The sequence below is a fragment of the Ornithodoros turicata genome, chromosome 9 (assembly GCF_037126465.1).
Source record: "Ornithodoros turicata isolate Travis chromosome 9, ASM3712646v1, whole genome shotgun sequence".
Classification (NCBI taxonomy): Eukaryota; Metazoa; Arthropoda; class Arachnida; order Ixodida; family Argasidae; genus Ornithodoros; species Ornithodoros turicata.
In genome coordinates this window covers 31120265-31147867 of record NC_088209.1, presented here as the reverse complement: position 1 = coordinate 31147867, position 27603 = coordinate 31120265, and the positions used below count along the sequence as shown (strand labels likewise).

Genomic DNA, 27603 nt, shown 5'->3' with positions numbered 1-27603 from the left:
GAGGGATTTCCGCATGAACAATGTTGGGAAAGATTTTTTATCGAATTACTTCTCGGCTGTTCGGTGAATATGAGCTGTAATGGAAACCGTATAGTGGACTTATTTTTGCTAACGTTCTTTTTTTCTTCTTCTTTTTCTACTTCTTTTCTTGTTTTTTTTTTCTACTACTTTGTGCAGTTCTCTTTCTCACTCCTCGCGACAACCCCACAATTATTTTTTTAAAAAAAGAAAAGAAAGAAGGTGTCTCAGGGAAAGATTATTTTATCAATTTAGGGTCTGGCTTTTTCGGGTTAAACCCGATTCCGCCCAATTCTTCCCTCCCGAATCAGTGTCTGACCAATTCGGGTTAAACCCGATTTCTCCCCGAATTCTAATCACGTTGTACCACTATCACGTACACGACTTAGGAGCAATCTCTGCACACATATGATGAAAATATTATCGGAGTGCAACAACCAACTATGCGAAACCCATTTAATGTTACATCATGTGCCGTTTGTGGCTATAAATCGCTAGGAATGCACGTTTGACCGGCGTATGTACCTCTAACTACGGGCCGCTTGCTGGACAGAAGGAAAAAAAAAAAAGTAACCCGAGCACACCCGATTCTATCAATAGCACCCGATTTCAGATTTCGAAATAGCATCTGGTACCCCCGTTCCCCCCGAATCCTGGAAGGACATTTAACCCGAAAAAGTCGTAGCTTATTTATAATTCGTCACCGAAACGTCTTCCACGCGGTAATTGTCAGTTGAAGGGACCTAATGAGACAGGTATTCCCTTCTAAACTTCGCCGTGTATAACACATCTTCGCCACTCCCACGAACTTCAGGGAAACAGACTATCCAGGGCGCTGCTGAAGTTAATCGACTATACTCTTGCAAGCCAACGGAAAAGCGATCATCCCACTGACTATACTCATCTGAAACTTTCCATATACTGACTTCTCAAACAAGCGAACTGCACACGTCGCAGGGTTCAAGCCACCACTGGGTCTACAACTTTCTCCTCGCGCCACACATCGCTCTGGAAACATGCCGAAAACACGAACATGCCGGAGGGTATTTTAAGAGTCTTTCTCACACGAATGTGGGTAAACAGGCTGCACTCGTCGTCGGAATCTTCTGGCTCGCCGCCGACCAAGAGAACGCACGCCGCAGAGGCGTGTCGTTCGTTTCTGATCGAATCTTGTGTGTGGCGGGCGTTCAGCACCTCCCACACCGGTTCGTTGCTACAGACGGCATTTGGAGCTAACAGACGGTGCATCAAGAGACTTTTTGGGGGTGTCAGCTCGCAGTGAAGAGGAAAATATTTGCTCCCGTTCTGGGTACCACAGGCTAGAGCAAAGCTATGGCTCGTGAAGCGGCTTTACTTTGGACCTGGACTGGACTGGATTGGATTGGAAAATATTTGGTTGGTATAATCCCAAAGAACGGGCCTATAATGTATGCACATCATCAGATGTCATATGGCCTCATTGTCATAGGGAGACAACGATGTATTCAACGCTTTGAAATGCACAAGTTGCGCCCGCGAGTGACACAGCCATCGTTGTCGCTTAGAAATATTGTTTGACAGAAGAAAGCCACGTCTTCTTTCTATTTCGTTTTGTTTTGTGGTAAAAATATGTTAGTGCAGCGTCATTCTTCTTGCAACACTCATGCTACGAAAATGAGCACAAACGTTAGCGTACAACCAGCGCTATGCACAGGTTTGTCACACGTTTCGGCGTCAAAGACGTAAGTTACGTGTATCAAGCAATTCGTACGTAACAAAATCTTGTCGGTTAAGCACAAAGCGCACCAAGCGCACGACCATAAACACCGCAACAAACAACAAACGCCGCAATTGCAGACAAGTGCCTCCACATAGGTTGTACCAGGAGCGCGCACGGAGGAATGCTTGCGCCTTGATAATGGACTGATACGCTACAAATCTTACCACATCCATAACTCATACACCAAAACTTCCCAGTAATACTAGTTGGCGGCCTGTTTTGTGTTGGCTCAACGCAAGCGAGGCTCCGGAGACTGCAAGCAAACCGGCTTCATGCGCTCTCAACTGGGATAGCCGCGACGGCGGCGGCATGGGCCCGCGTCAATGTACCGTTTCAAGGGCAGATGGCGAAGATCGTCGAGCACCCGGAATCACGGGCCGATGCCGTTTGCGACTTAATTTTGTCTTCATCTGCCGACACCTCTTACTTGTAACGGCGGAGTGTCGTGCTCCAACCGATGACATGCACTACGAACAATTTGTTGCGCTGCGGGGGTGTGCTTTTTGGAGGCGATATAGGTTCACAGGGCCAACCACAGTGTAGGCCAGGGATGTTGGCAGGATTTTCATTTCGATGGGGAGAGGTGATGTCCATATATCATGTTTTTACTCCGCGTTAGCGCCGCGAAGCAACTGTGGTTATGGGCGGCGTAGAGACTTGCATATAGATGGAGAGAGGACATCGTGAAGAAGTGGGGGACAGGGGGGTTAGTATGCGTCCTGGGCTGACTTCATGGGGAACTGTGCCGACATTCGACTGGAAAGTCTGCACGAGAACCCAGGGAAAACCAGAGACAACACAGCCGGTGCGAATATTCGAACACGCGTCAACTCCCAGTCTCAGCGTCGAAAGCGGTCATCCTAACCACTATATGCTACGGGAGCTGGGATGCCCTTATCTGCTGCTTCTGCTTTTGTGGCCTTTTTAGCCGGTCTTTTTTTTTTTTTTTTTACTAGGGAGGGGGTTTAGGGGGTGCTGGAAAAATCCGCGAGTGTAGGTCCGTCCGTAGCTTTATAGGACCACGTGACCACCGGCAACGATGGCGCCTGTAAAGCTGGATATTCCTGGCCATTCCTTGAGATTGCGGGACGACAGACAGACAGACAGGACAAGTCTCATAACCAGCTAGTTTTATATAATCATAACGATGCCGTAACCGCCGCATATGTTCAACGCTATATGGAGCTAATGCATTTAAACGCGTCTGATAGAATGCCAAAAGGATGCAGTCAATATTTGAGTGTTTGCATAAAGCGTATTTTGTAATATCGGGGGAACTTGCGATACATTTTGAAGGCAGATTACCTTGCACGTGGACCGCGTGTTACATGATGATGCGTGTTATATGAGCGTGACATGAGTTACGCGATACGAAATTTATCAGTGCGCAGGTTCCCATCAGTTGTCATTAAGAAATGAAAATAGGCGGTAAATGACAGCTGGATTAGTAAGAGAAAGCAAGCGCAACAATTTTGTTTCGCGCTGGTATCTGCACGTAAGTGTGCGCTGTTCCCGTTCACATCTGTATGTATGTAGGCGCTACTCGAGTGTAGTATTGGATCGAATATAGCAGGATTTACTACATTATGGTTCTGTGCCGGTGTATACCTCAATAACTGGGTAACCTTTCAGACTCGGAAAATAAGAACAACTTTGGACTGGACATTCCCTCTCTTCCGTTCCCTACAACAACGTTGACAACCACCTTGCAGCCATCTCGTGACCACGAGAGTATAACAGCTATAGTAGATACTCATGCATCACACGATGCCAAACATTCTTCATCATCACCATGGCCGAAACCCATTACACGACAGGACATTTTCGGATGAACCCCGGCATGCCTATATCGCCAAAACTTTGTGCGCTCAGCAGCGCTATCATGGATTCGTCATTCTGAGAAGCCCATTTTCCTCATTGTGCAGCCGTTATTGCTTCCTGGAAAGGCGGACCCTCGTGCAAACGCTCTCGTCTCTTCTCGGAAGCATCGTCATTTTCGTTCACTGCCACACATCCCCTCGCCCTTTTTATATCTAGTCGCCTTCCATCAAAATTAGTTTCGTTCAAATTATGCCGGCTCTCGCGGGACTTCGTATACGGTCGCAAATATTGGGCCCAGTAAGTACACAGAGGTGCCTCGCAACTTGATGGCGCCGCTGCTGAGTCTGCACGGACACGATGGTCACGAAATGGACAGCGCCAAATTGATTTTTCTGAAGGCAACGCGTTGAAGGAATATCTCAGCGTGTTACCCTGTAATGCCAACCCCAACAACACCGAATATCCTCTGGATGTACGAATAATGTCCTAACGGATTCGTACGTCCGACGGATATTCGAGGGATATCCATCGGACGTACGAATTCATTAGGACATTATTCGTACATCCAAAGGATATTTGTTGTTGTTGGTGAAGTTATTACCGAGGCACAACGCACGTACAAATTTGCGGAAGGACAGATGTCGTGTAAGGTGCTTCCTACGTAGGGCATCACTTGTTCGGGTTATATTTTTCGGAGGGTAAATATCGGGATATATTTTGCATCGATAATTCGGGGGTAATCGGGTTGAACTGAACCTGATTCAACCCAATTCCCATTGAATCGGATTGAATCAGGTGTAAATCTTCCGTTTACTCGACATAACACACACCAGTAGACACAGAGCATAAGCAGCTCCCGTGGCATAGTGGTTAGGATGATCGCTTTCCACTCCGAGACTGGGAGGTGACACGGGTTCGAGTCCTGTCACCGGCTGTGTTGTCTGAGGCTTTCCCTGGGTTTTCCGAAGACTTTCCAGACGAATGTCGGCGCAGTTACCCCTGAAGTCGGCCCAGGACACATACTAACCCCCTGTCCACCACTCCTTCCTTCTGTCCTCACTCCATCTGTCCACGTCTGTACGCCGCTCATAGCCACAGTTGCTTCGCGGCGCTTACACAGAATTAAAAACAAAAAAAACAGAGTATCAATATTTACTTATACATTATACTTACTTACACTATACATTACTTATACATTATACTTATTTATTTTTATTATCAATATTTAGTCCATGCACCTAAGAGGTAGCAGGGTCTCTGTTTTTGACAGTTTGTATAAGCATATTTCTGTATTTACAACAACACTTTTCAAAGTTCTGTGTCGGTTGTGATGACTTCGGGTCCCCCCTAGTCCAGCAGTTTTCAGGAAAATATTAGGTTAAACCCTGTTTTTGCTGACGTGAATCGTGGGGGGATATCGAGCGCAATCGGGTATAACCCTAAAAAGTCATGTCCTATTCATACAGACCGACAAACCCTTGGATTGGCAGGCTTTCTTATCAACCTTCAAGTTGCATCATAATAAAAAGTTATTTTAGTCGTTTGGAGGGCAGGATCTATTTATTTTGGCAGGAAAACTCAGCCAGGAACGACGGATGCTATTCCTTAGTAAGTAGTTCCTTAGTGGGCACTTTTTGAGCTTAGGTGCATTGCCACAACCGTAAGTCCCTTCCGGGACTGCATACACGGAAGCTTATGCGAAGTGTAGGGACTATTTGTCGTACTGGGGAGTAAAATGCAACTTCAGGGGACTAAAATTTTGAGTAACTGCAGCCTAGGGAACTAAAAGCTGCAATTACTCCTCAGTTTACTCTTTTTCTTCTTCTTCTTTAGAGTGTGCAAGTGTAGGAGGGTTGAGAGTTGTCGATAAGAACGTCCTAATTGAAGTCTACAGTAAAAATAGTAGCTACTATGATAATCACAAAATAAAATACAGGGTGTTTCACCTAACAGGGTGTCACACATTTACACTTTTATACTTTACTCTTATACACTTTTGCCACCATTCAGGAAGGCTTTGGACAATTTTTAATTGAGGGAAATTTATTTTTTCAATTGAACTTTGAAAATTGCCAAGCGTACCTCGCTTTTTTTGGACAGAACTATGAAGTCCTCCACAGATAACCACAGACCCAACAAAACTATGCACAGTATCGCAACAGAAATAGTCGAAAAAAATTAGTAAAAATTCCGCTTTAGCCCCGCCTGCTTGATTGTCGCAAAGAAGAGCGCACGGGAGATGCGGGGAGAGGAGGAAGTGTTCCCGCCTCTTGTTTTACCTTTCTTTCCCCCGCTTTGACCTTGATGCCGATGACAACCGTCTTATCATAAAGAAAACAAAATAACTGTCTTATTACAAAGAAGGCAAAACAAATGAAGGCGGGGACACTTCCACGTCTGGACGCACATTTCGCGCGCGCTTCTTGGCGAAAATCAAACAGGCGGGGCTAAAGCGTAATTTTCACTAATTTTTTCGACTATTTGTGTTGCGATACTGTGGATAGTTTCTGTTGGGTCTGCTGCTATCCGTGGACGACTTCGTATTTCTGCTAAAAAAGTGAGGTTCGCTTGGTAATTTTCAAAGTTCAGTTGACAAAAATAAATTTCCCGCAATTAAAAATTGTCCAAAGCCTTCCTCAATGGTGGCAAAAGTTCTCAAAAGGTAATGGCCCAAAGTCCCACAATCCTCCGGCGAGTACATCTCCAGTTAGAATTTTGTATCACTTTAGGTGAAACACCCTGTACACAGTAGTATCAGTGAGGCATACGATTCTGGAGCATACCAAAACTAACCCTGTCATCATACCCGGAAGGAAAAGAGGGAGATAGAAAAGAACACTGGCATCACATAGGCCTCCCTAAACGACCCGCATTTTGTGGTGATATTTCCCTGGGTCTATATGGGAGTTATGAATGAAGGACAAAACCCAAACGAACGATTCGCTCCCCATCTCTGCTTCCTCGTAGACTCCGTAGAGTTGTTAAAGACGCTCTCGGTCTCGTGACAACGTCGCGAGCATATCATGCAATACGCACACGTAGCACTTGTGGTGAAGTATAGTGCATCGTTCCCGGAGTCCATAGCGAATACGATGTTCGCCCGCTTCCTGCAGAACGCAATTTTGATCGCTGAAATGAGCTGCCCGTTTGACCCCAACTTCCGGTATTATGACAAACACAGCTTACGTAGCAACAACAACAAATACATGTAGTGACGACGAGTGAAGAAATTTGCCACTTAATTTGAGATTAAATTATGAGGTGTAGATGGGAATAAAGGCACGAAATTCAAGCCCTTGATATGGGAATTCAAGCCCTCATTGCCAGATAATGTGAGTGCACAAAGGCATAAAAGTCACAATATGGGTCCTGTTTCACTAAAGATTGTAAAGGAGACCAGTGTTTCCTATGGAAAGGACAGGAAGAAAAGCAGTGTGCGGTGGTAAGTGAACATCTTATTTATTGTAACTCCGTTGTTAGTAACTGCTGAGCAGAGAGGTAGACCACTTTCGTCACGGACACCTATGTATGAATACTGTTCATTATTGAGTGTTGGGTCGTGCTTTTGATACCCGTTTCAAAGAAACGTGTTTTGAGGTAACCAACACAAACGCACACAACAAGGCAGAAACGCACAAGCAGAGAATCATATTTCAGGGTTTCCGCGCACAATGCCACAATCACTAGACGTGTAAACAAACAACCCGCACACGAAATGCTGGTGCAGGCACACACATTTCCCACTCCTCTGTGGAAGTACGAATACATAATCCGATCACGATTTTCTTTGCTGGCGCGGATTAGTGAACGAGCCCACGCAGAGCAGAATCGCGGATTAATCTCTAGGAGAGCACAGAACTTCCTTCTCTGGAACGCACGAGAAAAAGAAAGCTGAAAACGAGTGTACTGTCCAAAATTCCCTTTTCAACGAATCCGCGATCGCTAATCCAACGACAAGCCGATCCAAGAGAGCATAATGCTTCCCGCTTTCAATGGAATACGGCTTGGCGGTCTCCTTTCGTTGTAAGCGTGAAGAAAGGGTTCCCCCCAAACCCTCTCGGCTTTCGTAGTAATGAAATATGACCACGCTTTTGACCCCTGACAACTATACGGGGGATGCGGACGGGAGCAGTCACTCAACGCGGTATTGCCCCACAAATATCGCTACGAAGAGGGTTACGACGCGGCGGATGGCATATGACGTCACAAACGGGTGGCATGTTTGTTTTTCAAGGAACACCATAAACAACGTCTCATGTGTATTCCTGCGCCGTTTTTTTACACAAATAGGCGATCTCGTGTATCACATGTGGCAAGGCAAATAACGATAACTGCTAACAGGGGCCCGGAAGTGCGGTGAGGCCGCGTCGTTTCGGTATCCGCTGCGAGATCGACTTATAGGGGGCGACACCGTCACCTTTCCAGTATGGACAACACGTCGGCCGATGTTCGGAGTTGCCGGTTCTTTTCCGTAATTCTTGTGTATATTCACCGGAAGATCATCTGTGCCGCGATGGTACGATACTGTTCGGTTCCCCAATGCTCCACCTACTGCATTGAACGCGGAATAAACGTGTCAAAGCAGACGACGCGAGGAAGCTATCCACAGTACGGTAGTTCATTTCTCCGCAGCGCGCCGACACCGTTCGATCTCGGAGCGAATAGACGATCCTCTGTTTACAAACATGTGACGTCATGAGAAGACCGGTTCGAGGTTATATTTTGCTGTGCTGGGCAAGAAGCGGGAAAAACGCGTAGGTTGATAGGCTGATAAAGCTGATAATGCCCATCAGCATGCTTTGCGCGGCGGCGAAATGTAATCGAGAACCATCCCAGGGCTTTCAGAAGATTTCTTTTCTGAATTGACACTGCTCTGACAGTGTCCCACAATTATTTGCAAACCGGTAGATTCACGGCGGTAGATGTGGCGCAAAAACACTGTGCCAAAGGTGATGCGACAGTTAAGGCGGTATGTTGTGGAACCACGCAGTCTAACAGCTGCAGACTTATTAGTACAGTGTGCCACTTTTGACATCGCTTTTAGCGTCCCGTGTAAGAGAGAGTGATCTTAGCCCTTTTGGTGAAGAGCTTGGGACAAATGTTTACGGAACACGTGACTGGCGTATTTCTTCATCGAAGCAGCCCCCTGCTAGCTATTAGGAAGATGTCGACTAATAAACGTGTCGTGACAGGATATTCTATTCATCTCTCAGTATGCGTGTCCGTTCCTACTTTTGCTACTAGGGTGTCGCCCCAACGGAGAAATGCGACATACCGGTGTTCCGTAAACTTGTGTACCAAGTTGTACTATAGACGCACTACATGTCCATTAATCGCTTTCGGGACTAAACGCGCTGACGTTTGTGGAAAGTTTTAGGGACCATTTACAGTGCTCTGGAGTAAATTTCAGCGCCAGTAGAGTAAAAAAAAAAAACCGCAGTAACTGCATTCTAGGAGACTATAGCTGTAATTGCTCCTCAAGTGACGCGCTATTTCACTTCTTAAAGTGTAGTACCTTCCTGAAATACCTGTTCGGCAGCAGAAACGCATGAGTCATCTACTGCCCTGGTGCTTCCACTCCTCCAAAAACACAAGAAAAATATCGCGACGACCGTTAATCCGCGGCCCCCTATGACGTGCTCACCAATAATGTCACAGTTTCTGCTCAGAATAAAGAGCGGGCCACGTTCGACGATCAGCTGCAGCGAAAACCCGAAACGTGCTGGTTATGCTTCACCTGGTGCCCAAGTGAACACAAAGCGCCACGTGGCAATGAAAAGAGAGAAGAAAAAAGAAGAAGCGAAAGTGTGTGCGCTGGCAGGCCATTAAGCACGCATTGAAAAACCGTGCTGCTTCCGAGTGGTCAAAGGGAACGAAAGCCTGTTACCCAGAAGCACCGCATGCATATTTGTGCCGTGATGGATACGTGGCGCGCAAATTCGCTCGTGCGATTAGAGATGGATTGTCCTTTTAATCCGAATACGCCTTTCGAAAGGACGGGACTGACGGAACGAGGCGGACGCAATCTTCCCCAAATGTGGCCGGCATTGTGCTTTGATGAACGACGGCGTTTTTGGAAATGACGCGACAGACAGCGTAGATAGATGAGTAATGTAGCCAAATGCACTGGTCATGCAGGCATTCGTGCGATTTCGCGCGGACTCCAAGTTGGCGGACACGGTGTGTGTGACAGCATGTGTGAACAGTGTGTTTGAGTGACTGACTGAGTGTCTTTGTCACTCGTTGTTCTTATTGTAGTTAGCCATTTTGGCTTTTCTAAGTGATCTGGAGTAGCCGGTTCTCGTAATGAGTGCCTATTTCTCCATTCTTTTCTTATCAGCTCAACTCAACTCAACTCAGGACTGGAGAGAACGTCTCTCGTGCATGCTTCAGCGGTACAACCAGGTCCAATAGTTTGTCAGCTGTGAACTATCAGACGGCAGAGTGCGTTTGTAAGACACGACATTATACGTAACGTACACTCTCAGAAGAGAGAGAGGAAAAAGGAGTAAATTGAGGAGTAATTGCAGTTTCTGGTCTCCTAGACTGCAGTTACTCCCGAACTCGGTCCCTGACCCTCAAATAATTTGCTCCCCAGCACTGCAAATAGTCCCTAAACTTTGTCCAATAGGGCTTATCCACTGACGTCACGTCGCCGCCATACTGTATGTCCCTCGAAGTTATGTTCCCGCATTCGTTCCCTGCCATAAGCTTTTTGGATGACTATTAATGACGAAAGCATATAAATTACTTGCATATGCTACAAATCACACAGCACAATAACTTTGAAGCACCAAATATATGGTTGAGTGCGATGTGGGGGACAGCTTGGATGGGACGTACAATATGGCGGCCTACGGGAGCACATCTGCCTGCTAGCGACAGTGGCGGTCTCCTACGGATGACGTCATGTGAATAAACCCCATTAGTCCAGAAAGGGACTGACGGTTGACTAACAGTCCCTAAAGTAACTAAAATTACTCTTTTTTTTTATAGTATGCTCTGCTGTGGACCAGCCGTTTTTACTTATCTTCCCTCATTTGTACACATCCATCACGTCAGAATGAGCAAACTACAAGACTTGCGACAGCGCTTTAAGAAAAGGCGGTTAAAAACGTTGACATATAGTACAGCTCGTCTCTTTACAGCCATAATAACAACGGTGCTTCAACAGGAAACAGAAAAAGCTACAGCAACAGGAGTAAGCTACAACCGCACTGAAGCCATATGGAGGGTTATCACGCGCTCTGTCAGAAGAACAGAACGAGACGTTCAAGCATTTGACTCTGCACAGCGCATCTGAAAGAAGGCCGGCATAAAAAACGAAAAGTTTAGCGGAAGTTCCTTCAACATGTGTGTTACACGGTAAAAAAAAAGAAAAAGAACCCAAAAACGAGGGGACGAATGCTATGCTGAAGAACACAAGTTCGTTTACAGGGTAAATATCCTTGGCAGATCTCTTTCCATTAGAGATACGTTTTCAGAACTTTGACATGTCAGCAACGACTCGATGGATTGATGGCACCAAAAAGTAAGGAAGATGGAAGAACGTAGCAGGAGACAAGATGTCGGTTACTCCGACGACAGATTGCATGTGGTTCACTGCTGATGACGGAAAGATGCTGGTACACTGGCGCCACATCTGGGAGAGACCATATTGTGTCTACGCGACAACGGCCAGAAAAAACAGCTTGGCCCTTTCAAGATTGGTTCCGAGATGTGGCCCATTCCGTAGACGCCATAGCCTGCGCAGTAATAAGCTCGAGTTTCGTCAGACCGAAGTAACGTGAAAAACCGCACCCTGAGCGACATATTGAAACGAAGAGCGCGTCTCCTTCCACCCCCTCTTTTTTTTTCTTTCCTACTAACCACAGTTTTAACGGAACTTCTCGCAACGTATTCACGAGCGCGTGAAAGAGCCACCTCATCTGAGAAACAGCCGAGAGCAGCCTTTCAAAAGGCAGGACACAGGCATTCAGAAAGCTCTCACTTGGAACGTGAAAGCTAATTGACACCCGTCAACCGATAGAGGCGCATAAAGGCCGTCAAAATGAATAAATGGTAGTCAGCATTGAGGAAGACCAGGCAAAAGGGGAAAACCTTGCTTCACACGTTCCCATGGCAACTGGACGGCCCATTGGTCGCAGGGGGTGGCACAGCGAGTTAGCACGGAGGTATGCCGAGCAGCTTTGCAGCTGCAACTGGACACACAATGGCAGCCGCCTTGGGCAAGGTCACAGCGGGGGACCTCACGCGGGCACGGTAACAGAACCAGCACGGTAGATTCCACCTAGATTCCAGCTCCGGTTGAGTTCGACTTCGTGGTGACGGTCTTGGAAGTTGTGTAGGGCAATGAAAGATTCCGAGCAATGTGCTGCGAAATGTTGACAAGGTTCTACTTCTCACATGTTACCTTTGTAAATCGCTCTCTAAATTTTATATCACGGCCAAGAATTGTCTAGGTTTACAAAATATACTTCTCTGTGCTACTGTAGCGATATTATCGCGTGCTATGTGACAGTACTGTGTGTAGTGACAGTAAAAGTGGTCAGTCGCGGCGAGTATATGATGCTGTGCTCCAATCGGTTACATGCATTAGACGCGATTGCAGGTCAAATACCTACGGGAACAGGCCACCCACATCACGACCAAAAGGACGCAGCGACGTCACAGATTGGGAGAGATTGGTTTGATTGGATTGGAAGACAAAAATCGACTGATGTTTTCTTCACTCTGCACATGAATGACTACAGGACGAGGGACGACATGATCTCGCTTATACCTGACGCCATTTCAGGACATGCGTGGGCACGAGAACGAGTCTATCGAGACCTCTGCACAAGTGTGCATCCAACAAGGGGATTTGTATTTAAACAACAAGGGCGATAAAGGAAATCGCAATGCATGCATGCCACGACAACAGATACATACAAGTTCATACATACAGGTACTGAGGTAGCCAGTCCTGACCCCTCTTCAGACTAACAACTCCGCTTCTTCCTTCCTTTCCTCCTCTAATATAATCTAATCTGTGCCACGACACATTTCACTCTGCAGAAGCGACTGTGTTCCATACGACCACGGGGACAACAAAGGACGAAAATCTTCCAAACATTCCACAGTTTCTTTCTTTTTTTTTTTTACGCTGGACATAATCGAAAGAACGCTTGTAAACGTAACAGTACACACATCCACAACTTTCCCTCTGCACTGACTGTGTTGCATCCCTCAGTCGCGTGACTCATATTTTTCTCTGTCGCTTAATCAAGCGAACTGGTGGAGGAAAAGGCGGAAGAACCACAAGGAGGAGGAGAAGGAAGGTCGGGGTCCAGTAAGACGGATCTTCCCTGCTTCCTGCCCAAATTATGCGAAAGTGTTTCCGTTATAGTTCACGCGCCGCTGGCTCTGCCGTTGCCGTTTTACTTTCCTTCTTTTTCGCCACCGTCTTGTAACCCGGATATGGCACGTCCAAGCCGAGCCGTGTTCGCTTCGCGACGAGAAATATGTGTCAGAAAATTCGCTTATCTTTCGCCCTCTTCAAAGTTATGAGGCTTTACTGTCAGCTTTTGCGATACGTGCGCGCGTTCCTCATGAATAATTTCTTGCGAAAACCTAATAATAATATAAAAAAAAGTTGAAAAAGATGTTCAGAACGTGCGTGGAAATCTCTTGATTGTGAGGCACGGTCAAATATTTTGGGTTAAACGATCCCCAGGGCTGTTAGAAACAGCACCACCCACCCTGTTAGATATCGTGACTGCTTAGCGGTTATTTCGAATTGTCGGTCCAGCAGATTGTAATGAGTGACAGGTGTCGGCGTGTTCGACTTCGTGCTGGCTTTTAATTCGTAAACATCGTAAAGCTCAGTATATATGTTTACGTATAACTGCCAAAAGAAGCAGGAACGGCAATTCAGACAAGGTAAGAATTAGCTACTCTTGCGCGCGTCCTTTTAACTAGAGAGACTTAGAGGGTAACAGAAGGAAAATGAGAAGAAAAGAGATAAATATTAGTTTTTTTTTTAATTCAGTGCAAGCGCCGCGAAGCAACTGTGGCTATGAGCGACGTACAGATGTGGACAGATGGAGAGAGGACAGCAGGAAGGAAAGGGGGACAGAAGGGTTAGTATGCGTCTTGGGACGAGTTCAGGGAGAACTGTGCCGACATTCGCCTGGAATGACTGCCGGAAAACCCAGGAAAAACCTAAGCCGGGATTCGAACCCGCCTCACCTCTCAGTCTCGTCGTGGAAAGCGATCATCATAACCACTATGCCACTGGAGCTGGTATTAGGGAAATTAGGAAGAGGGAGATTTCAATCGGTGAAAATCAAAGCTGCACGCAGAAAGAAGAACTGGGAGCTACGAAATAAAACATATCAACGCATATACCATTTCATTGCTTTTCGTCTTACGTAGATATATTCTACACCACTTCCCAGCCTTGCCACTCAAGCAATAACAACCACAGCTACAACCGGGAGGCCTCCTGTTCGATCACCTCCTCGAATTACCCTCGTAACTCTTTTTCTTTTCTCTCGCACACGATTCTCTTAACGACGTAATAACACTCATCATTTCGTCCGGATATCTCATTCGAATCGGAAGCAAATATTACAAAGGTATCGAGCGCATTACATCCTGTAACGTTTCTTCCCATGCACGAAAAGATGCGCGCATCGCATGTAGGTTTTAACGTTCGCCGTCTTCGCCCGGCCTATCAGTGTCACCCACCTAACATGATGTACCTCTCGCAAAGCGAGCATTAGCGTGCTCCAAGGTCGAGCCAGTCACGCAGACGTGGCTGCACTGGTGCATGTATCCACTGGACGAGAAACAACGCCGGTATAATGGCAGGGTTGTACAAAGAAGAAAATGCAGGACACTGTCATTCGTTCTGAATGCACCGGTAGAGGGCATGTGTGCACATCCTGAAGCGATATAAGGTCTACATTGTTGATCTGTAGGCACGAGAAGCGGGGCAAAATAACAGAACAACGCAAACAGAACACGGGAATATAGGGACATGTAGTGGAGAAAGTGTTCTATGTTTGAGACAGCACCAGATGCACGCGTAAGATGATGTGCAGCATCCAGGAGGGTACTCAAAACACAGCTGGTGAGCAGCGTGGCCGGAAGCTACAGTAAAGAAGAAGAAGAACAGCACGGTTCTGAGTCAATAATATGCAAAGTCGGCGAGATCCATGTCGCCGAAAGTAAATGAGACGAGGTACCGTGAAAGAACGGTAAAGGAGATGAATCTCGTCGCATATTATCAGGTGGACCCACGTGATAAATATTTAGGAACCGTAGATAAGACGTTTGATAGGGGTAAGCAAGAAGAATTGGCTGTGGAGCGTTTTATGTTAAAATGTGAGGGCCTTCCGCCATCAGCGCGGTATACGTAGGAATGCATTGACTTTTCCCAACGACAGAGCCGAAGGTATAGTATCAAATTAGTATAGAACACCGAAGGTCAGCTGAACGTGTGATGGTGTAAGGAGAAACTTGTGCAGGAACAAACCGCGGTGACTGTGTATGACAGTAAAATTTGAATTGCACACACTATGGGGAGGCGTTTCCTGAGACCAGCGATAACGCACATAGGTTACACAGGCTAGGCGGCGAAAGCTATACTGTCCGCTACGAAGCGAAAAATCACAGTATACCCGTCCATCCGTCCACCGAAAACAGCTACATTCCATTTTCATGCGCAGACGCGAAAGCGGATTATTTTCTTTGACGAGGACACGAAAAACATATTGTAGGTGCGTTCGGCACACTACCACGAGTTCCGCTAAGAACCAGGAGACGTTCCTGTGTCCATGTTTAACATGCGTCACACGTTCTTGGCTCTCCCTGGAGTTCACTCCGGGAAGGCGGAGGTCCGTCAGGGCCAGTGTACGCTATATACCCTCGCACGTAGTGCTCGCTACCGCTCCCAGCATACCAATGACCAAGAGCGCCTTCTCGCATGCTGCTGAATAGGCAGGATAACGGAGTTCCCCTCCCGTCTCCCCCAAATTCTGATCGGGTCGGCACAGCGATTGAATTTGCTCGCAGAGACAATCGCGCAGACTACTGAATGCAGGTTCGTTAGGACCTAGTCTCCTTTTTCTGGCTACAGCCACGGAAGAAGGCTCCAGTACTGCTACAGTATGTGCTGTTTGTTAGGTTACAAAAGGGTTTCTCGCTGGATTCACGTAGAACGAACATTCGTCTTCGTTAACGACTAGGATAATAGAGAAGAATGCGATTGTGAGAGCAAAATGCGTGCAATCAGGTGTAAGGCAAAGGAAGAGATGAATCGGGTACGGTTGCGCAAACTTGAAAGCATAGACCAGCTCGAATCGCTGCCGTCATACGGAATTACCAGCTCAACCTATACTGGTAGTGAGTAGTTTTTGTTCAAATCGTTTGCGTGCGGTATACCTCGGGTGATCCTCTGATTGGGCAACGGCGGAACCGCTCGCGAACGGTCTGAATGAAAACTGTATTCACTAAATCACCGGCAGTGGTCCTCATCACAAAAACGTAGTATTCTCATGCATCGACCCAGGCAGCACAATGTACTGAAAGTCGAGTGCAATAGGGGTGGAAGGCCTTGAACAGACTCGTGAAACTAAAGAGTGTTGATAACACCCCCATTGCACTCAACTTTCAGTAATGATGAAAGATGAAAGTCACTGAAAAGGTTAGCCAGCTGTAGGGATCGAACCCACATCTCCTGGATTGCCGGTCCAGGGCTCTACCAATTGAGCTAAGCTAACACGCCTCTCCAGTGACTTTCGGGGTGCGTCATCTGCGTATCTCTTGTTCAACTTTCAGTACATTGTGCTGCTTGGGGATGTTCCCGACTTGTATCTCTTACGATCAGTTGCAACCAATGCGAAACACGATTTCATCCTGCGGATTTCACAATGAGATGATTTTAGAACAGAAATTATGTACCGGAAAATGAACACGACAGATGTGCTGCAAGTAACGTTGTGTACTATTAATCTGTAGCCGTCCTTATCGCGAAACAAGTTCAGTCACTCTTTTTCACTCATAAAAAAAAGGATGCCGCCGTGATAGCAAACGACAAAAGAAAGAAGAAAAATAAAAGGAATTCCAAAAGACCATCTTGTATATCGTGACGTGCGGCATTCAGACGATCTTGTCTGCAATATCGTCGCTGTCTTCGCGTCTGTCGACTTTTGCTGACCTTCACATCTGAAAGCGGCGCTATATATAAACGAAGACAGGGCCAACATTTTGGCAATGGACCCCAAAGCGTTGAAGCTGCCAAGTCGGACAACCAACATCTGCGCCTCCGTATTACTCTCCACGCATGTTACTGCTGGTGCACCTGCCCGAAGATTCTCCGAGAAAAGTCAAGGGTCCACGTGTGCCAGCTCAAGACTAAACAACTCCCTCTTTCACAGGATAACGAAGAAATCCAAATATTCTTGAGAAGTTTGGTTTAGATGCAGCATTATGGCTACTTCTGAGTGTGTCGGGTCTAACGTCACCATACTTTATTTCTTTGACAAGTATAACCTAACCTCGTCGGATGCGAAAGTATAGGTTATAAAATGCGTATAGCTGGTTCATGCGGTAGGATATCGTTCTACAGCTTGTACTAAGGTCCTCATCACTGGGAAAGACTTAGATCACAAAGAAAAGAGTAAGCATGGTGTTCGGCTCTCTTGCATACGCTTACAAATTCCTGCAAGACACATCGCAACAAAAGGGAGCTCCCTGCTGTCACACATCTGTATACGATCGGTGTATCCATCCAGTAAGAATAGTGTGTTCCAAGTGTGTCCGAGATAAGGATGAATAAGCCAGTGTTCAAAGTAGGCGTCTCTGGTGACATGCAAGTCAAGCCTAACATTACAACTGCATGACTGACACTGCAGTTGGAGGCAGAGCTACCTCGAATTTCATTCTAGTAATGGTGGCAAAGTCTCATGCGCATAATTTGTGATTCACAGTCAAAACAGACAGACTGTGTAGCAACAACAACAACAAATAAGTGATGACAATGTAGTGGGATGTTCGTCGCTGAGGCGGCACCCTATCCCTTTCCTTGAGGGGGAGAGGATGGTGAACGATGATGAATGACTGTGTAGCAAGCTGATCTACGCGAATATGCATACATTGTTATGACACCTATGCTAGCGCACATGCGTATAGGCAGCGTGAACCGCACTGGCGAAAACAAGCATTGTGCAGAAATAGACCGATGCGCAGGTCTAACTCACCGCAGCAGTTGACAAAATGCGTTGCACATCCTAACTTTTTCTACTTATGCACCGTCACATCTGCCAAACGCTCGCGATTTTAATCCTGTGCATGACATATATGGCCCTAAAATATGCGAACGTCAAAAAGAAATGGCACTTTCGACTAGGGTAAGCGTTGTGTCATGCGTTTCACATGTGACAGCACTAACGCAAAAGTCTTCTGCAACAGAGATATCGTCCCGCGAATCGAAGCCCTCATCCTCAGGCCTGCGTTAATTCCCTTGCAAGTGACTCACCTCCATCACAGAGTTATCCGCCAGAAAATTGTCCTGCGCCCACCATGGTTTCGCGGACGCCGTCGAACCTGAACTACCTGGTCCTCCACGCTGCACAACCTAGCACTGTTGTCACTTTTGACCGCGCGGCACCGAAGTAATGACACAACACAAAATCCCACAAAGTCCGTCTGCCAAACGTTCTTGCAAAAGTGTCCACTCGAAAACTTTTTTTCGCCTGCTGTCAAAATGCGTGGCCCGCGTACGCACACACGCGCCTCGACGAAAAGAAGGTTCCCTCAACCACGAAACGGAGGATCACAAGTTGAGGGTGAGGGTAATTTGGGATAAAGGGAAAGGAGGTATGGACCGCTTCCTTTTTGTGGGCGAAGGGGAGGAAGGTGCCGCTGCAAAGGTGCGGAACTTACGGTCAGGGGGCGCAACCTTCGAGTTTTGTGTGCTCCCTGTTGTTGTTTGCGGCGTCCGCCGCCATTTTGAGGACGGTCCAGCAGTTTCTATTTTCGGCAACTGTCGCTCCAAAGCTTGGATGAAGCGAGAGCGAAAAGAAAAACACAAACGGAACGCAAGAATGAAACGTAATGGTAGAGAGAAAGTGGGTGGGAGAGAGAAGCGGAGACTAACAAGAAAACGGCGAGAGGGAGGAAACATACCAAATTATCTCGGGCTGTCCGGAAAGTGGAAAAAGTGAAACGGCAGCTGCAAGCTGCCTGCGCGCTCGTTGTTGCTGATTGCAGCTTTTTTTTCTTCTTCTTATTTTCTTGTTCTGTATGCACGTCTGGAAACGGCATTGTTGGCATATCCTTCTGAATGGCTCCTTTCGTCGTGCTGTTTCAGTTTGTAGAGGTCAGCAGCTGGGGTTATTCGCTTAACCAAAGCCGTGAAACGGAAAATTCCAGTATCGCATGACAGGTTTCTTTCCTGCTGTCTTGTTTAACGCGGTGAATGCGGACTAGTTGCTAGGACTAGGACGCCGTTGCTTAGTGCCATCATTTCATGCAACGAAAAAAAAAAAAAAGAAAACGAAAATCTCAAAATAGCTTGCCTCTAGCCAAGAAAAGTTCAACAGCGGGGCCATCTCGAGCGAAGCATTTCTGAACGGAGTCTGCGCTCTCAAGGTCAAGTTCGGGGTCGTTACAGCTTTTCAGGTTTCAGAGTCTGTTGCGAGCAGGTGTGTTCATGCGATTGTGCAAAACGGTTAATCCGTTAACAAGTCCTGAAGCTTAGCCCCTGTCTCGCATGCCCCTTGACACATCGACGCGTGCAGAATGCTTAGCCTTGTGAGAGCCTAATGATAATATGGGAGAGCCTAATTCGAGGTTGCTTCAGTCAGGTGAAGCTGTGGACGTCTTTCAAAGTCATAATGATTATCAAATGCCTAAATACGTCCTTGTCTGCTTGTCGTGTATAGACCTGACACGAAGAATGCTATGACCTCCGTAGCCGTATACCACACGCGTTCATGTGTGCCAATACCGTGTCTTACATGAGATTTCACGCGTTACGTTTTTCAACGTGGAGTTGCAGGACCGAGATTGTGCTAGATACGATTACAGCTTTCATTTGCTTCATACGTTAGATCCTATATGTCCAGCATATTACATAGCACATATCGTACAGGGCGGATAGGTTTTCGGATTTCGGTGGATTTCGTTCGTGGTTCTTCTCGGTTCATTCGGTTAGGGTTCAAATTTCCACGGCCCCAAGGCATATGGGTCCCAAGGGTTCCATTACCAGGTGTTCCAAGAAGCCTACCGACCACACTATAAGAACATCTGACGAGGAATCCAAAACTGCGCTAATACTCAACGGAACAATAGTAAGGCCCCTCACACAAAGTGGTTACACGAGAGACAACAGGTTGCCAACTGTGTCGTGTGGCCAATGGGATGGGACCTCGCCCTTCGCCGCTAACCGCAAACGTGGTTGTGTGAGCGGTGGGGGGAACGTGCTAAGGGCACTGACAGGTGAGAAAAAGACCAATTTTCCTCCCCGAGAGTCCCCGTCAGGAGCACGCGCTGCCCCCACTCGCGCGAGGGTATTCTACGACAACATTTATTTATTTTCTGCGGGGAATACCGTTACCGTCTCCTTGCCCGCATCCGCCAGCTAATAAAAAGAAGTACGTCTTGCTGCCAGCCAACCCTTTCGTGTATTCTTTCCTTACGTAACGTAGGCGGAAGACAGGAGATTAGGTTACATCTTAGTTGGTTCTGTAGTGGGACTTCTATAGACTTCTAACAAACCAAACCCACGCAAAAATACTTAGGCCTGCACTCTCAGAAAAAAGGCTGTGAAAAGGTGGTAACTTCTATAGTTACCACCTAGGTCAACACAGTGTCTGATGAAGGGTGTAAAAGTGAGTACGCCCCCCTCGCTCACCGAATCAGAAGTGGTAACCCTACCATTTGTGGCAGAGGGTGAGGTAGCAGGTAGAACTTTGCAACCTTTTAGGCACAACATACGCGACAAATATTACCTCCTGAGAGGTATAACTGCTCCACCCTTGAGTGTGTGCGAATTGATATTTTTAAAACAAAACCAATAGATACATAGACGGAGCAACCACGAAGCGTTACATAACTCAACCGAATACGAAGCAAATCTTCGTTGACTCTTAAAACGGTCACCTCTAATAGAGGTAAAACAAATATATGCGTTTTTACCTCTAAAAGTAAATGGTATAGGATAACCTCTAACTAGCATAACCGATCATTGACACGGCATGCACTGCACAACGTCGCGTAATCACCCGGATGTGTTTCGCTGTCAAGATCTAAAGTATGCCGAAAATACACTGAAATTAATTCTCAAATCTGCTCTTTCTTTGCGCTGTGTACGCGGTAATGCTTGTGCACAGAGGTTTATGAAACAGATTGTGACTATTCCGTCTCGCGGCAGAAACTTGAAAGTATTCCGCTGACACAGTGCACACAGAACCATCATAAGCGTTACCTGTTTACGAGTAACAGTTCGTTTACGGGTTACATCGAGGGCATTGCGATCGTGTAACTCCTGCAAGTGATCATAACGCTGCCTGTTAATCTCTGGCCACCAGAGAGTGTCGTCTAAGCTCGTTACCGATTATGTAACCTCTACAGCAGGAGTTATCCGTTGTCAGAGGTAACATGAGATGTGACCGTTTTAAGAGTGCACCTTTTACTTTTAGAGGTACAAACGCATATAAATTTTTTACCTCTATTAGGAGTGACCGTTTTAAAAGTGTACGACCGAACGAAGTACGCATAGAACACAAAATACGGATATAAACATATGAATCTATAGCATACACGCGCGATATATACTCTTCTCTTGCGCAGTTTTCAAGCCTTACGTGTGCAACTTCGGAACGATTCGAATATATACTCAGGTTTGCAAGAAAATCTGATTCAGTTCGAATACCTAATTCAATATTAGATTCGGAGTTCGAATCGAATACACAATTATTTGCTTCGTTATTCGAAAAACTCGAATATTCGCATAGCTGTACAAAATACCACTTTCGATGAACAGAGCGAGATATATTAAGATCAAGCGAAAAGAGTAACATCTTGGTGAAAGAACTGAAGTATGACGACGACATACTGCGGCCACATATGCTGCGCGATGTAACCCATGTAGTATTCAGGAAGTGGCGTATTGCGCTTCGAGGTGAACTTGTAAGGCATGGACGCGCCAATGTATTCCTGAAATGTGGGACGTTGAAATTATGAAACTCGAAGGTGGGGCGGGGAGGGCTGAAAGTCAATGAAGATCCAGATATGACATCGGTTAGACAGGAAGTGACAACGACGGGTACGAACCCGCTACCTTGGAATCGGTAAGGGGGACACGTCATTGACGTATACGTCTGACACTCTATAGAATGCGATGACTTCGAACAGAGCACCTCACACGAACACGTATCTGGTGAACATGAGAAATTGATGTTCTGAGGCTGGAACACATAGAAAGGACAAATACATAGTATGTCCCCCCCCCCCCCCCCCCCACCAGCCTCAGAACATCAATTTCTCATGTTCAACAGTTGCCGCTTGCGTCGATCCTGTCATATGAATGTGTGTATGGGTAAGCAAATATGTAAGAGTGAAAGGGGGATGAGTGAGAGAGTAGTTGGTTTGTTTCATCAGATGATGCGCCCTTGGAAGTCGCTGGGGATGTGGGTTCGAGTCCTACAGCTGGCTAACCTTTTCAGTGACTTCTCTCTTTTATCACGTATCTGCATGGGTTCGGGTATACTGACTCTAAAAGTTTCGAAACTGCTCCATCTTGTTTCTGTCTCCATGAAGGTTGCATTTCCGTCCGGAATTTGTTCAGCAGTCGGCCGGCGGAGCTGTGTAGTGGAGCTGCCTCATTGAATTGCCTGGTGAATTGAATTGACTTGCCTAAGTGAATACCACTCCTCATATATGGCGTGTATGTTCTAGAGTAGAATTCAGCTCATGAGACCAGACACAATACAAGAGCAGCCGTGGGTCCTAGTATGCAGTATATACCGGCTATGTGTATACCGGCAGATTTGTTAGGAATTTCTTGCTAATCGCACGAGAGCCGTGCTTGAGCATTCTTCTTGTCTGTACGTGTACCATGTAGTATAAACAGTATAAAACAGTATAAAAACAGACACTAATGAATAAGGGAGTCGGAGACGGAAGTTATATGAAAGGAACTAAAGCGATAGTAATTTATTAAATCATAGTTAAAAACCCTCATTGCAGGGAAAGACGAGGACGGAACACACACACAAAACAAAAAAAAAAAAAAAAAAAAAGGAAGAAGAAGACGAAGACACCGCACTGAACTGCCAACCAAAGAATTTTTATTTCGCGAAACGAGGCCTTAAATACATAAGAGCCCACCTCTCCCCCTTCATTTCCCCTCGTGTCGGACTTCCTGTTTACACCACTATCTCTTGCACACACAACCGTTATCATTAAGTGGTCGACATGAATGCTGATATTTTTGGGAAAGATAAATAGAGGGGTTACTGATGCGGTTACTACCTGCCTTTCAATTTATCTATGCGCCTCTCGAAAGAGAAGGCTACCTTGTTTTTTACACCCAAACAATTTTTTTTTGTTTTTTGGAATTCTGCCTGACATCCCACACATGTTAATAAGTGGTCCCCCGTTTAACGTTTTTAACTATGAATCACGAACCAGCCCAAGTTTTAAACCTTTTTCATTTTATTAAATCAGCCGAGGTAATGGCTGGTTCTCAGAATTAAAAACGAATCACAAGCTACAAAAGCACACTCATCGTCATCGACGTTCTGGTGTAAGCTCCTCTTCTCTCAGGGTAAAAGTCAACGACTCCGTGTCGTGGTTTAAATAGGTTTATATGTAGCCACAGCATTTATTACATATTGCTGGCTTTTTCTCTTGCCTTCTAGTGCTAGTCGGCAGCCCTCCGACTCAATTCATTCGACTGCAAAGCGATTCGATTTTTATTTTATTTTTCACTTGTTTGTGTCAAGTTGTTTGTTACTGCTTTGTTACTGCTAACGTTCCTTTCCTTTTTTTTCTCTCTCTCTCTCTCTCTCTCTCTCATTTCACCTTCTTTCATGCGAGGACCAACAACGCAATGCGTATCGAAGATACAAAAAGATTGTGTCATAATATCTGACAGCCGCCTGGAAAGAACACTCAACGACGCACCATACTCCTCTCCATGCCATTTACCCGCGGGATTAGAAGAAATTTGACTGATTCCCATTTCGCAATCTCTGCATATAGTCCCTCTTCCACAATAATCAAAGATCCTTTCTTTCTTTTTTTTTTTTTAAGTTGCTCTGCCAGCCACGCTTCGTTTGCTTTCGATAAGACGATATAGTTCTAGCGTTTCAGAAGAAAGAGGCCTCTTGCATTATGGGTCGGCACGCCTCTGTGATCCGCCATTGTTAACGGCAGTGGAGGAAAAAAGGGAAGCGATATATATGTCCCTACATACCATTGTGTGTTGCAGCCCGATTGGTGCCAAGTGCCCCCATCGGTGGCGCGTATTTCCACCAAATTTGCATATCAATCTCTGGTGGCTTCTTTCAGGAAGAGAGTACAGCTCAAATATATACGGCACTGTTTACAGTATGTGATTTTCACTTTTTAGACGGGTCTTTCATGGAAATATAGGTGTGACGGTATACTTCGTCCTGAAGCTTTGACATGATGGAACGGCAAGAAATGTATTTAAAAAAAAATTACGTAATTGGTACGTTGACACAGTGTTGCCAGCGCACAATGCGTCCTCCCTGTGTCGAAGCAGTATATAGGAGGCAACGCAGAGACGTTGTTCCATCATCTTATATGCTAATTTTATACTCCTGTTGCTGCCACTGCTACGTATGGGATACTGGTCTCCTTTACAGTTGGAACTGGGACTCATAGTGTGACTTTTATACCGCTGCGCGGTGATATCATCTGGCCTCCCTATAGACGGCTCGCTGCGCAAAACCTGAGACTTACCGCAGGGCTGGCTCTGCCCTGAGGGATCCCTCGAGCTTCGAGGGGCTCTATCGGTAGTCTTGGCATTGCATTGAACTCGCGCTCGCTGCGCGTGCATGAAGCGCTGCCAAGGCTATTGAAGCGGACCATACTTGAGGGCTGAACGGGAATACGGCGGTAAGACTCGAAGAGAGAGTTGTGTAATTGGTAGAGAAGTATTAGAAATCTGATGCGAAAATAAGTCCCTCAACAAGTATCGGAACCACAGCAACGTAAGTGGCCTAAAAAAAGAAAAAAAGAAAGAAAGAACAAACAAGAAAGAAAGAAACGCAGATCTTCCTCCCTCACCACCCGCAAATTACATTCAACCATTTTCGGTGGTGGAGATGGCGATGGCGGCGCACCATAATCCGGAATGTTATTTTGGCACTAAACACAACTTGGTCACATGAGGGCGAAATGTTCCTAAGCACTATTTACACAAAATATATGGCCATGGGCACCGGCAGGATATTTTTCCGGGGGGGGGGGGGGAGAGGCAGGGCAGAATGTTTGGGGTGGCGTTGCTGTCAACTGTGCCCGCAACTGAACATCGTCTTGGCTCAGAAGCCCTACGTTTCTGAAAGCCACGGGGGGAGGGGGGGGGGGGGTCGGCGTGACGGCGCCCACGTATGTGGCTATCGTACATATTAATATAATGAATGGCTTGCATAAGTTATGTACATCGATGGCTGAATAAACGCAGTCACATAGCCACACCAGCAAAGTGTTTACCGCAGATGAACGCCCCTACAGTGTTAAAACAGACCTTCACCACATAGCACGCTCCTAGCCAACCATCATTCCGAATGATATCATTCTGTGTCCTTATCTGCTCAAAAAATGGGAGGAGGCGCCTATCTGGGGCACGTTATGCATGTCCCAGATAGGCACCTCCCCCTGTTTTGAACGAATCATGACACAGAATCATATCATTCGGAATGGTGATTGGCTAGGAGCGTGCTATGTGGTGAAGTTCTATTTTAACAGTTTAGCGTCTGTTGTGTCTCCAAATGTCCATACCATACCCCGAGACGAGCACCAGCGCCCATGCCGACTTCTTCCTTTCGACTACCTCGGCGACCCCTAGCGGAATTTAATTTACCGTCCGCTTTTCCATCCAACTAGGCGCCTCGCCGGTTCTCCTTTTGTAGGAAAGTTGGTCCTGCTGATGCGACTTTTTCCCTTTTATCTCAATCTTAACTTCCTGTCTGCCTAAGCACATCCCGCCGCGCCGCATTCATTCGCCGTCACCACAGGAAGATTCGGATCCAGATTCCTGAGATCCGCGCTCTTCGGCACTGAAAGGAGTGGTAATTAGAGCGCCAGCCTTTCGTCCGAATATCACGCTCGACTTGCTCGAAAGAAGTGGCGAGCTCATTTCAAACTCTCTTTCCTCAGCGATCTTGCTCAGTTCCTCGCAGTGCTGCTTGCTGCTGCTGCTATGTACCGCTCCAACGCGTCTTTATTCCTTGTTCGGGCTCTTCCGAACTCTTTCGCTGTACAGGGGCTAAATTAAAGGCGCCCTTTAATTTCGGGACCTGACGGAAGAGATACCTCTCCGACCAAGGTCTCTTTGAATTGTGTTGAGTTGTCTCTCCACTTCGGCTGTTCCTCTGTAATGAATTTTCTCCCGTGGTCGGCGAAAGGTTCTCACGCGAGCTTCTTCCAGCAGTTTCTATGACTTGATACTATGGCGCTGGCTAAGTGAAACGTACTCGCAAATATTCGACAAGATTTTGTGGTATTGTTGGCGTTCGGCATACCGCATTAGCCACTTACCCCGTCGATTATGTCGCGAGGTTTGATCAGGCTGACCTCTATGGAATCACTCTTTTTCGTTTGTTTGCGCGCGTGTTAGGCTCTCACCTACTTTATTGCGTGGCAACTTTTTTTTTTGTCAGACTTCGAGCAGTCATGTTCGCTTAGTCAAAGCGAAGTAATCTCGTACGTTCGCGTGGCGTTTTCCGAGCGCACGAAATTCGTCAGACAACACTTGTTTCGCCCGGTCTCGAAATGACCGAGCAGCGGCTTGCCCAACTATATCCGGTGTCGTCACATCCGCACTGCGAGGGTGGCGAGGGCCCGCATTGGCTGGCACGTCGAAGTTCACGCGGGTTAGCAGACGACGGAACCCGAAAACAAGCGACCGCGATGCCCCTAGCGTGATCCAAGCGGCTAAAAGCGCCAGATTCCTGGCACACATGTTCGGGTGGCAACGGCCACGTGGCCCAGCGCGGGCCATTTCCGAGCGTCAGGCCGTGTTGCCATGAAATGACCACCCGAACTCGCCATATCTGTGATTTGTGCTGTGTTTCGCAAGGTTTGCTGTTGCAGCCGTTATTGCTGTTGCAAAGCTCTTACAAAGTGACGTCATATAGTTGATATCACTCTTAAGACAATGCTTCACCACATAGCACGCTGAAGGCCTACCATTGTACAGAGTGATATACCTCTATCACCCTTCATTTGTGGAAAGCGCTGGGCGTACGCTTTTTTTTGTGACAATTACAATTTCTCTATAAGTGTCACAAAAAGGCGCACATCTCCCGTTTTCAGCAAATCAAGGGAGAGAAAGATGTCATTCGGGATGATGGTTGGCTATAGGAGCGTGCTATGTGGTGAAATTCATTTTTGGATTGGATTGGATTGGATTGGATAAGAAAGAAAAATATGGAGAGGTTAGTCCCGACCCAGTCAGTTCTGGCTGGACTCAGGAAGTTCATTTTTAAGAGTATATTATTATATTGATTTGGGTAAAGTTGATTTTTCCAAAACAGACTGCTTTCTTCTCACCCTAAAACTTCAACATTTATGCCACGCGCAATGTTACGGTTACGCGCGTCGTACTCGCCAATTACTCAATGCAGGCGGAAGATTACTGTGTCCGCGTGGAACTCTAGGTGGTATACGTTTCATCGTGGTAAATTTCAAACCGATATTCAACATCGCAATACAAAGTTACAACCAAAAACCTCCTAATCCCTATGAGAAAACAATCAAGA

At 46.5% G+C, this 27603-nt stretch overlaps 1 protein-coding gene across 4 annotated transcripts in view; it reads right to left on the bottom strand.

Annotated features, from left to right (window-relative positions):
* Nucleotides 1-27603, bottom strand: part of LOC135368616 (methylcytosine dioxygenase TET-like) — a 103346-nt gene that overhangs the window by 57196 nt on the left and 18547 nt on the right. The window contains exon 1 of one of the 4 annotated variants that reach the window (XM_064602012.1): nucleotides 18123-18445. The exons of the other annotated variants lie outside the window; for them this stretch is intronic. The gene's annotated coding sequence lies outside the window, so the exon portion shown is untranslated. Of the gene's footprint in view, nucleotides 1-18122; nucleotides 18446-27603 lie in introns of those variants that run through there. 4 annotated transcript variants of the gene reach the window in all.